Source organism: Anser brachyrhynchus, assembly GCF_964034855.1.
Source record: "Anser brachyrhynchus genome assembly, contig: SCAFFOLD_93, whole genome shotgun sequence".
Classification (NCBI taxonomy): Eukaryota; Metazoa; Chordata; class Aves; order Anseriformes; family Anatidae; genus Anser; species Anser brachyrhynchus.
In genome coordinates, this window is record NW_027663760.1 from 23,058 (window position 1) to 35,518 (window position 12,461).

The window sequence follows — 12,461 nt, forward strand, 5'->3', positions numbered from 1 at the left end:
TGGACTCACTGCAGTGCATTCCCAGTGGTACCAATGCACTCTCTGGACTCACTGCACTGCATCACCAGTGGTGCCAGTGCACTCTCTGGAATCACTGCAGTGCATCCCCTGTGCTGCCATTGCACTCTCTGTACTCACTGCACTGCATCCCCAGTGGTGCCAGTGCACTCTCTGGACTCACTGCACTGCATCCCCAGTGGAGCCAGAGCACTCTCTGGACTCACTGCATTGCATCCCCAGTGGTGCCAGTGCACTCTCTGGACTCACTGCACTGCATCCCCAGTGGTGCCAGTGCACTCTCTGGACTCACTGCACTGCATCACCAGTGGTGCCAGTGCACTCTCTGGACTAACTGCACTGCATCCCCTGTGGTGCCAGGGCACTCTCCTGGACTCACTGCAGTGCATTCGGAGTGGTGCCAGTGCACTCTTTCGAGTCACTGCACTGCATCCCCATTAGTGCCAGGTTATTCTCTGGACTCACTGCAGTGCATCCCCAGTGTTGACAGTGCACTCTCTGGACTCACTGCACTGCAACCCCAGTGGTGCCAGTGCACTCTCTGGACACACTGCAGTGTATCCCCAGTGGTGCAAGGGCACTCTCTGGACTAACTGCACTAAAACCCCAGTGGTGCCAGTGCACTCTCTGGACTCACAGCACTGCATCCCCAATGGTGCCACTGCACTCTCTGCACTCACTGCACTGCATCCCCAGTGGTGCCAGTGCACTCTCTGCACTCACTGAACTGCATCCCCAGTGATGCCAGTGCACTCTCTGGACTCACTGCACTGCAGCCCCAGTGGTGCCAGTGCACTCTCTGGAGACACTGCAGTGCATCCCCAGTGGTGCCAGTGCACTCTCTGGAGTCACTGCTTTGCATCCCCACTGGTGCCAGTGCACTCTTTGGACTGACTGCACTGCATTCCCACTGGTGCCAGTGCACTCTCTGCACTCACAGCACTGCATCCCCACTGGTGCCAGTGCACTCTCTGGACTCACTGCACTGCATCCCCACTGGTGCCAGTGCACTCTCTGGACTCACTACACTGCATCCCCACTGGTGCCAGTGCAGTCTCTGCAGTCACTGCAGTGCATCCCCAGTGGTGCCAGTGCACTCTTTGGACTCACTGCACTGCATCCCCACTGGTGCCAGTGCACTCTCTGGACTCACTGCACTGCATCCCCAGTAGTGCCAGTGCACTTTCTGGAGTCACTGCACTGCATCCCTAGTGGTGCCAGTGCACTCTCTGGACTCACTGCACTGCATCCCCAGTGGTGCCAGTGCACTCTCTGGACTCACTGCACTGCATCCCCACTGGTGCCAGTGCACTCTCTGGACTCACTGCACTGCAACCCCACTGGTGCCAGTGCACTCTCTGGAGTCACTGCACTGCATCCCCACTGGTGCCAGTGAACTCTCTGGACTCACTGCACTCCATCCCCACTGGTGCCAGTGCACTCTCTGGACTCACTGCACTGCATCCCCACTGGTGCCAGTGCACTTTCTGGAATCACTGCACTGCATCCCCTGTGGTGCCAGTGCACTCTCTGGACTTACTGCACTGCATCCCCTGTGGTGCCAGTGCACTCTCTGGACTCACTGCAGTGCATCCCCTGTGGTGCCAGTGCACTCTCTGGACTCACTGCAGTGCATCCCCAGTGGTGCCAGTGCACTCTCTGGACTCACTGCAGTGCATCCCCAGTGGTGCCAGTGCACTCTCTGGACTCACTGCACTGCATCCCCAGTGGTGCAAGTGCACTCTCTGGTCTCACTGCAGTGCATTCCCAGTGGTGCCAATGCACTCTCTGGACTCACTGCACTGCATCCCCAGTGGTGCCAGTGCACTCTCTGGAATCACAGCAGTGCATCCCCTGTGCTGCCATTGCACTCTCTGTACTCACTGCACTGCATCCCCAGTGGTGCCAGTGCACTCTCTGTACTCACTGCACTGCATCCCCAGTGGTGCCAGTGCACTCTCTGTACTCACTGCACTGCATCCCCAGTGGAGCCAGAGCACTCTCTGGACTCACTGCATTGCATCCCCAGTGGTGCCAGTGCACTCTCTGGACTCACTGCACTGCATCCCCAGTGGTGCCAGTGCACTCTCTGGACTCACTGCACTGCATCCCCAGTGGTGCCAGTGCACTCTCTGGACTAACTGCACTGCATCCCCTGTGGTGCCAGGGCACTCTCCGGACTCACTGCAGTGCATCCGCAGTGGTGCCAGTGCACTCTTTCGAATCACTGCACTGCATCCCCATTAGTGCCAGGTCATTCTCTGGACTCACTGCAGTGCATCCCCAGTGTTGACAGTGCACTCTCTGGACTCACTGCACTGCATCCCCAGTGGTGCCAGTGCACTCTCTGGACACACTGCAGTGTATCCCCAGTGGTGCAAGGGCACTCTCTGGACTAACTGCACTAAAACCCCAGTGGTGCCAGTGCACTCTCTGGACTCACAGCACTGCATCCCCAATGGTGCCACTGCACTCTCTGGACTCACTGCAGTGCATCCCCAGTCGTGCCAGTTCACTCTCTGCACTCACTGCACTGCATCCCCAGTGGTGCCAGTGCACTCTCTGCACTCACTGAACTGCATCCCCAGTGATGCCAGTGCACTCTCTGGACTCACTGCACTGCATCCCCAGTGGTGCCAGTGCACTCTCTGGAGACACTGCACTGCATCCCCAGTGGTGCCAGTGCACTCTCTGGAGTCACTGCTTTGCATCCCCACTGGTGCCATTGCACTCTCTGAACTGACTGCACTGCATCCCCACTGGTGCCAGTGCACTCTCTGCACTCACTGCACTGCATACCCACTGGTGCCAGTGCACTCTCTGGACTCACTGCACTGCAACCCCACTGGTGCCAGTGCACTCTCTGGACTCACTACACTGCATCCCCACTGGTGCCAGTGCACTCTCTGGACTCACTGCACTGCACCTCCACTGGTGCCAGTCGACTCTCTGGACTCACTGCACTGCATCCCCAGTAGTGCCAGTGCACTTTCTGGAGTCACTGCACCGCATCCCAAGTGGTGCCAGTGAACTCTCTGGACTCACTGCACTGCATCCCCAGTGGTGCCAGTGCACTCTCTGGACTCACTGCAGTGAATCCCCGGTGGTGCCAGTGCACTCTCTGGACTCACTGCACTGCATCCCCAGTGGTGCCAGTGCACTCTCTGGACTCACTGCACTGCATCCCCACGGGTGCCAGTGCACTCTCTGGACTCACTGCACTGCATCCCCACTGGTGCCAATGCACTCTCTGGACTCACTGCACTGCATCCCCACTGGTGCCAGTGCACTCTCTGGAGTCACTGCAGTGCATCCCCACTGGTGCCAGTGCACTCTCTGGACTCACTGCACTGCATCCCCACTGGTGCCAGTGCACTCTCTGGAGTCACTGCACTGCATCCCCAGTGGCGCCAGTACACTCTCTGGAGACACTGCACTGCATCCCCACTGGTGCCAGTGCACTCTCTGGACTCACTGCAGTGCATCCCCAGTGGTGCCAGTGCACTCTCTGGAGTCACTGCACTGCATCCCCACTGGTGCCAGTGAACTGCCTGGACTCACTGCACTGCATCCCCACTGGTGCCAGTGCACTCTGTGGACTGACTGCACTGCATCCCCACTAGTGCCAGTGCACTTTCTGCAGTCACTACACTGCCTCCCTAGTGGTGCCAGTGCACTCTCTGGACTCACTGCACTGCATCCCCACTGGTGCCAGTGCACTCTCTAGAGTCACTACACTCCAACCCCACTGGTGCCAGTGCACTCTCTAGAGTCACTGCACTGATCCGAAGTGGTGCCAGTGCACTCTCTGGACTCACTGCACTGCATCCCCACTGGTGCCAGTGCACTCTATGGAGTCACTGCACTGCATCCCCACTGGTGCCACTGCACTCTCAGGACTCACTGCACTGCACCCCCAGTGGTGCCAGTGCAGTCTCTGGACTCACTGCACTGCATCCCCACTGGTGCCAGTGCACTCTCTGGACTCACTGCACTACATCCCCACTGGTGCCAATGCACTCTCTGGACTCACTGCAGTGCATCCCCACTGGTGCCAGTGCACTCTCTGGACTGACTGCACTGCATCCCCACTGGTGCCAGTGCACTCTCTGGACTCACTGCACTGCATCCCCACTGGTGCCAGTGCACTCTCTGGACTCACTGCACTGCAACCCCACTGGTGCTAGTGCACTCTCTGGACTCACTACACTGCATCCCCACTGCTGCCAGTGCACTCTCAGGACTCACTGCACTGCATCCCCAGTGGTGCCAGTGCACTCTCTGGACTCACTGCAGTGCATCCTCACTGGTGCCAGTGCACTCTCTGGACTCACTGCACTGCAAACCCACTGGTGCCAGTGCACTCTCTGGACTCACTACACTGCATCCCCACTGGTGCCAGTGCACTCTCTGGAGTCACTGCAGTGCATCCCCAGTGGGTGCCAGTGCACTCTCTAGAGTCACTACACTCCAACCCCACTGGTGCCAGTGCACTCTCTAGAGTCACTGCACTGATCCGAAGTGGTGCCAGTGCACTCTCTGGACTCACTGCACTGCATCCCCACTGGTACCAGTGCACTCTCTGGAGTCACTGCACTGCATCCCCACTGGTGCCAGTGCACTCTATGGAGTCACTGCACTGCATCCCCACTGGTGCCAGTGCACTCTCAGGACTCACTGCACTGCATCCCCAGTGGTGCCAGTGCAGTCTCTGGACTCACTGCACTGCATCCCCACTGGTGCCAGTGCACTCTCTGGACTCACTGCACTACATCCCCACTGGTGCCAATGCACTCTCTGGACTCACTGCAGTGCATCCCCACTGGTGCCAGTGCACTCTCTGGACTCACTGCACTGCATCCCCACTGGTGCCAGTGCACTCTCTGGACTCACTGCACTGCATCCCCACTGGTGCCAGTGCACTCTCTGGACTCACTGCACTGCAACCCCACTGGTGCCAGTGCACTCTCTGGACTCACTACACTGCATCCCCACTGGTGCCAGTGCACTCTCAGGACTCACTGCACTACATCCCCAGTGGTGCCAGTGCACTCTCTGGACTCACTGCAGTGCATCCCCACTGGTGCCTGTGCACTCTCTGGACTCACTGCACTGCAACCCCACTGGTGCCAGTGCACTCTCTGGACTCACTACACTGCATCCCCACTGGTGCCAGTGCAGTCTCTGGAGTCACTGCAGTGCATCCCCAGTGGTGCCAGTGCACTCTCTGGACTCACTGCACTGCATCCCCACTGGTGCCAGTGCACTCTCTGGACTCACTGCACTGCATCCCCAGTAGTGCCAGTGCACTTTCTGGAGTCACTGCACTGCATCCCTAGTGGTGCCAGTGCACTCTCTGGACTCACTGCACTGCATCCCGACTGGTGCCAGTGCACTCTCTGGAGTCACTGCACTGCATCCCCACTGGTGCCAGTGCACTCTCTGGACTCACTGCACTGCATCCCCACTGCTGCCAGTGCACTCTCTGGAGTCACTGCACTGGATCCCCACTGGTGCCAGTGAACTCTCTGGACTCACTGCACTCCATCCCCACTGGTGCCAGTGCACTCTCTGGACTCACTGCACTGCATCCCCAGTGGTGCCAGTGCACTCTCTGGAATCACTGCACTGCATCCCCTGTGGTGCCAGTGCACTCTCTGGACTTACTGCACTGCATCCCCAGTGGTGCCAGTGCACTCTCTGGACTCACTGCAGTGCATCCCCTGTGGTGCCAGTGCACTCTCTGGACTCACTTCAGTGCATCCCCATTGGTGCCAGTGCACTCTCTGGACTCACTGCAGTGCATTCCCAGTGGTACCAATGCACTCTCTGGACTCACTGCACTGCATCACCAGTGGTGCCAGTGCACTCTCTGGAATCACTGCAGTGCATCCCCTGTGCTGCCATTGCACTCTCTGTACTCACTGCACTGCATCCCCAGTGGTGCCAGTGCACTCTCTGGACTCACTGCACTGCATCCCCAGTGGAGCCAGAGCACTCTCTGGACTCACTGCATTGCATCCCCAGTGGTGCCAGTGCACTCTCTGGACTCACTGCACTGCATCCCCACTGGTGCCAGTGCACTCTCTGGAGTCACTGCACTGCATCCCCACTGGTGCCAGTGCACTCTCTGCACTCACTGCACTGCATACCCAATGGTGCCAGTGCACTCTCTGGACTCACTGCACTGCATCCCCACTGGTGCCAGTGCACTCTCTGGACTCACTGCACTGCATTCCCACTGGTGCCAGTGCACTCTCTGGAGTCACTGCACTGCATCCCCACTGGTGCCAGTGAACTGCCTGGACTCACTGCACTGCATCCCCACTGGTGCCAGTGCACTCTGTGGACTCACTGCACTGCATCCCCAGTAGTGCCAGTGCACTTTCTGCAGTCACTGCACTGCCTCCCTAGTGGTGCCAGTGCACTCTCTGGACTCACTGCACTGCATCCCCACTGGTGCCAGTGCACTCTCTAGAGTCACTACACTCCAACCCCACTGGTGCCAGTGCACTCTCTAGAGTCACTGCACTGATCCGAAGTGGTGCCAGTGCACTCTCTGGACTCACTGCACTGCATCCCCACTGGTACCAGTGCACTCTCTGGAGTCACTGCACTGCATCCCCACTGGTGCCTGTGCACTCTATGGACTCACTGCACTGCATCCCCACTGGTGCCAGTGCACTCTCAGGACTCACTGCACTGCATCCCCAGTGGTGCCAGTGCAGTCTCTGGACTCACTGCACTGCATCCCCACTGGTGCCAGTGCACTCTCTGGACTCACTGCACTACATCCCCACTGGTGCCAATGCACTCTCTGGACTCACTGCAGTGCATCCCCACTGGTGCCAGTGCACTCTCTGGACTGACTGCACTGCATCCCCACTGGTGCCAGTGCACTCTCTGGACTCACTGCACTGCATCCCCACTGGTGCCAGTGCACTCTCTGGACTCACTGCACTGAAACCCCACTGGTGCCAGTGCACTCTCTGGACTCACTACACTGCATCCCCACTGGTGCCAGTGCACTCTCAGGACTCACTGCACTGCATCCCCAGTGGTGCCAGTGCACTCTCTGCACTCACTGCACTGCATCCCCACTGGTGCCAGTGCACTCTCTGGACTCACTGCACTGCAACCCCACTGGTGCCAGTGCACTCTCTGGACTCACTACACTGCATCCCCACTGGTGCCAGTGCAGTCTCTGGAGTCACTGCAGTGCATCCCCAGTGGTGCCAGTGCACTCTCTGGACTCACTGCACTGCATCCCCACTGGTGCCAGTGCACTCTCTGGACTCACTGCACTGCATCCCCAGTAGTGCCAGTGCACTTTCTGGAGTCACTGCACTGCATCCCTAGTGGTGCCAGTGCACTCTCTGGACTCACTGCACTGCATCCCCAGTGGTGCCAGTGCACTCTCTGGAGTCACTGCACTGCATCCCCACTGGTGCCAGTGCACTCTCTGGACTCACTGCACTGCATCCCCACTGCTGCCAGTGCACTCTCTGGAGTCACTGCACTGCATCCCCACTGGTGCCAGTGAACTCTCTGGACTCACTGCACTGCATCCCCACTGGTGCCAGTGCACTCTCTGGACTCACTGCACTGCATCCCCAGTGGTGACAGTGCACTCTCTGGAATCACTGCACTGCATCCCCTGTGGTGCCAGTGCACTCTCTGGACTTACTGCACTGCATCCCCACTGGTGCCAGTGCACTCTCTGGACTCACTGCACTGCATCCCCTGTGGTGCCAGTGCACTCTCTGGACTCACTTCAGTGCATCCCCATTGGTGCCAGTGCACTCTCTGGACTCACTGCAGTGCATTCCCAGTGGTACCAATGCACTCTCTGGACTCACTGCACTGCATCCCCAGTGGTGCCAGTGCACTCTCTGGAATCACTGCAGTGCATCCCCTGTGCTGCCATTGCACTCTCTGTACTTACTGCACTGCATCCCCAGTGGTGCCAGTGCACTCTCTGGACTCACTGCACTGCATCCCCAGTGGAGCCAGAGCACTCTCTGGACTCACTGCATTGCATCCCCAGTGGTGCCAGTGCACTCTCTGGACTCACTGCACTGCATCCCCAGTGGTGCCAGTGCACTCTCTGGACTCACTGCACTGCATCCCCACTGCTGCCAGTGCACTCTCTGGAGTCACTGCACTGCATCCCCACTGGTGCCAGTGAACTCTCTGGACTCACTGCACTGCAGCCCCACTGCTGCCAGTGCACTCTCTGGAGTCACTGCACTGCATCCCCACTGGTACCAGTGCACTCTCTGGAGTCACTGCGCTGCAACCCCACTCGTGCCAGTGCACTCTCTGGACTCACTGCACTGCATCCCCACTGGTGCCAGTGCACTCCCTGGAGTCACTGCACTGCATCCCCACTGGTGCCAGTACACTCTCTGGAGACACTGCACTTCATCCCCACTGGTGCCAGTGCACTCTCTGGACTCACTGCACTGCATTCCCACTGGTGCCAGTGCACCCTCTGGAGTCACTGCACTGCATCCCCACTGGTGCCAGTGAACTGCCTGGACTCACTGCACTGCATCCCCACTGGTGCCAGTGCACTCTCTGGACTCACTGCACTGCATCCCCAGTAGTGCCAGTGCACTTTCTCGAGTCACTGCACTGCCTCCCTAGTGGTGCCAGTGCACTCTCTGGACTCACTGCACTGCATCCCCACTGGTGCCAGTGCACTCTCTAGAGTCACTGCACTCCAACCCCACTGGTGCCAGTGCACTCTCTAGAGTCACTGCACTGATCCGAAGTGGTGCCCGTGCACTCTCTGGACTCACTGCACTGCATCCCCACTGGTGCCAGTGCACTCTCTGGACTCACTGCACGGCATCCCCACTGGTGCCAGTGCACTCTCTGGAGTCACTGCAGTGCATCCCCAGTGGTGCCAGTGCACTTTCTGGACTCACTGCACTGCATCCCCACTTTTGTCAATGCACTCTCTGGAGTCACTGCACTGCATCCCTACTGGTGCCAGTGCACTCTCTGGACTCACTGCACTGCATCCCCACTGGTGCCAGTGCACTATAAGGACTCACTGCACTGCATCCCCAGTGGTGCCAGTGCACTCTCTGGACTCACTGCACTGCATCCCCACTGGTGCCAGTGCACTCTCTGCACTCACTGCACTGCATCCCCACTGGTGCCAGTGCACTCTCAGGACTCACTGCACTGCATCCCCACTGGTGCCAGTGCACTCTCTGGACTCACTGCAGTGCATCCCCACTGGTGCCAGTGCACTCTCTGGACTTACTGCAGTGCATCCCCACTGGTGCCAGTGCACTCTCTGGACTGACTGCACTGCATCCCCACTGGTGCCAGTGCACTCTCTGGACTCACTGCACTACATCCCCACTGGTGCCAATGCACTCTCTGGACTCACTGCAGTGCATCCCCACTGGTGCCAGTGCACTCTCTGGACTGACTGCACTGCATCCCCACTGGTGCCAGTGCACTCTCTGGACTGACTGCACTTCATCCCCACTGGTGCCCGTGCACTCTCTGCAGTCACTGCACTGCATCCCCACTGGTGCCAGTGCACTCTCTGGACTCACTACACTGCATCCCCACTGGTGCCAGTGCACTCTCAGGACTCACTGCACTGCATCCCCAGTGGTGCCAGTGCACTCTCTGGACTCACTGCACTGCATCCCCACTGGTGCCAGTGCACTCTCTGGAGTCACTGCACTGCAACCCCACTGGTGCCAGTGCACTCTCTGGACTCACTACACTGCATCCCCACTGGTGCCAGTGCAGTCTCTGGAGTCACTGCAGTGCATCCCCAGTGGTGCCAGTGCACTCTCTGGACTCACTGCACTGCATCCCCAGTGGTGCCAGTGCACTCTCTGGACTCACTGCACTGCATCCCCAGTAGTGCCAGTGCACTCTCTGGACTCACTGCACTGCATCCCCAGTGGTGCCAGTGCACTCTCTGGAGTCACTGCACTGCATCCCCTGTGGTGCCAGTGCACTCTCTGGAGTCACTGCACTGCATCCCCAGTGGTGCCAGTGCACTCTCTGGACTCACTGCAGTGCATCCCCTGTGATGCCAGTGCACTCTCTGGACTCACTTCAGTGCATCCCCAGTGGTGCCAGTGCACTCTCTGGACTCACTGCAGTGCATCCCCAGTGGTGCCAGTGCACTCTCTGGACTCACTGCACTGCATCACCAGTGGTGCCAGTGCACTCTCTGGAATCACTGCACTGCATCCCCTGTGCTGCCATTGCACTCTCTGTACTCACTGCACTGCATCCCCAGTGGTGCCAGTGCACTCTCTGTACTCACTGCACTGCATCCCCAGTGGAGCCAGAGCACTCTCTGGACTCACTGCATTGCATCCCCAGTGGTGCCAGTGCACTCTCTGGACTCACTGCACTGCATCCCCACTGGTGCCAGTGCACTCTCTGGACTCACTGCACTGCATCCCCAGTGGTGCCAGTGCACTCTCTGGACTCACTGCTTTGCATCCCCACTGGTGCCAATGCACTCTCTGGACTCACTGCACTGCATCCCTAGTGGTGCCAGTGCACTCTCTGGAGTCACTGCACTGCATCCCCACTGGTACCAGTGCACTCTCTGGAGTCACTGCACTGCAACCCCACTGGTGCCAGTGCACTCTCTGGACTCACTGCACTGCATCCCCACTGGTGCCAGTGCACTCCCTGGAGTCACTGCACTGCATCCCCAGTGGTGCCAGTACACTCTCTGGAGACACTGCACTGCATCCCCACTGGTGCCAGTGCACTCTCTGGACTCACTGAACTGCATTCCCACAGGTGCCAGTGCACTCTCTGGAGTCACTGCACTGCATCCCCACTGGTGCCAGTGAACTGCCTGGACTCACTGCACTGCATCCCCACTGGTGCCAGTGCACTCCCTAGACTCACTGCTCTGCATCCCCAGTAGTGCCAGTGCACTTTCTGGAGTCACTGCACTGCCTCCCTAGTGGTGCCAGTGCACTCTCTGGACTCACTGCACTGCATCCCCAGTGGTGCCACTGCACTCTCTAGAGTCACTGCACTCCAACCCCACTGGTGCCAGTGCACTCTCTAGAGTCACTGCACTGATCCGAAGTGGTGCCAGTGCACTCTCTGGACTCACTGCACTGCATCCCCACTGGTGCCAGTGCACTCTCTGGACTCACTGCACGGCATCCCCACTGGTGCCAGTGCACTCTCTGGAGTCACTGCAGTGCATCCCCAGTGGTGCCAGTGCACTCTCTGGACTCACTGCACTGCATCCCCACTGGTGTCAATGCACTCTCTGGAGTCACTGCACTGCATCCCTACTGGTGCCAGTGCACTCTCTGGACTCACTGCACTGCATCCCCACTGGTGCCAGTGCACTATAAGGACTCACTGCACTGCATCCCCAGTGGTGCCAGTGCACTCTCTGGACTCACTGCACTGCATCCCCACTGGTGCCAGTGCACTCTCTGGACTCACTGCACTGCAACCCCACTGGTGCCAGTGCACTCTCTGGACTCACTACACTGCATCCCCACTGGTGCCAGTGCAGTCTCTGGAGTCACTGCAGTGCATCCCCAGTGGTGCCAGTGCACTCTCTGGACTCACTGCACTGCATCCCCACTGGTGCCAGTGCACTCTCTGGACTCACTGCACTGCATCCCCAGTAGTGCCAGTGCACTTTCTGCAGTCACTGCACTGCATCCCTAGTGGTGCCAGTGCACTCTCTGGACTCACTGCACTGCATCCCCAGTGGTGCCAGTGCACTCTCTGGAGTCACTGCACTGCATCCCCAGTGGTGCCAGTGCACTCTCTGGACTCACTGCACTGCATCCCCACTGCTGCCAGTGCACTCTCTGGAGTCACTGCACTGCATCCCCACTGGTGCCAGTGCACTCTCTGGACTCACTGCACTGCATCCCCAAGGTGCCAGTGCACTCTCTGGACTCACTGCACTGCATCCCCAGTGGTGCCAGTGCACTCTCTGGATTCACTGCACTGCATCCCCTGTGGTGCCAGTGCACTCTCTGGACTTACTGCACTGCATCCCCAGTGGTGCCAGTGCACTCTCTGGACTCACTGCAGTGCATCCCCTGTGGTGCCAGTGCACTCTCTGGACTCACTGGAGTGCATCCCCAGTGGTGCCAGTGCACTCTCTGGACTCATTGCACTGCATCCCCAGTGGTGCCAGTGCACTCTCTGGACTCACTGCAGTGCATTCCCAGTGGTACCAATGCACTCTCTGGACTCACTGCACTGCATCCCCAGTGGTGCCAGTGCACTCTCTGGACTCACTGCACTGCATCACCAGTGGTGCCAGTGCACTCTCTGGACTAACTGCACTGCATCCGCTGTGGTGCCAGGGCACTCTCCTGGACTCACTGCAGTGCATTCGCAGTGGTGCCAGTGCACTCTTTCGAGTCACTGCACTGCATCCCCATTAGTGCCAGGTT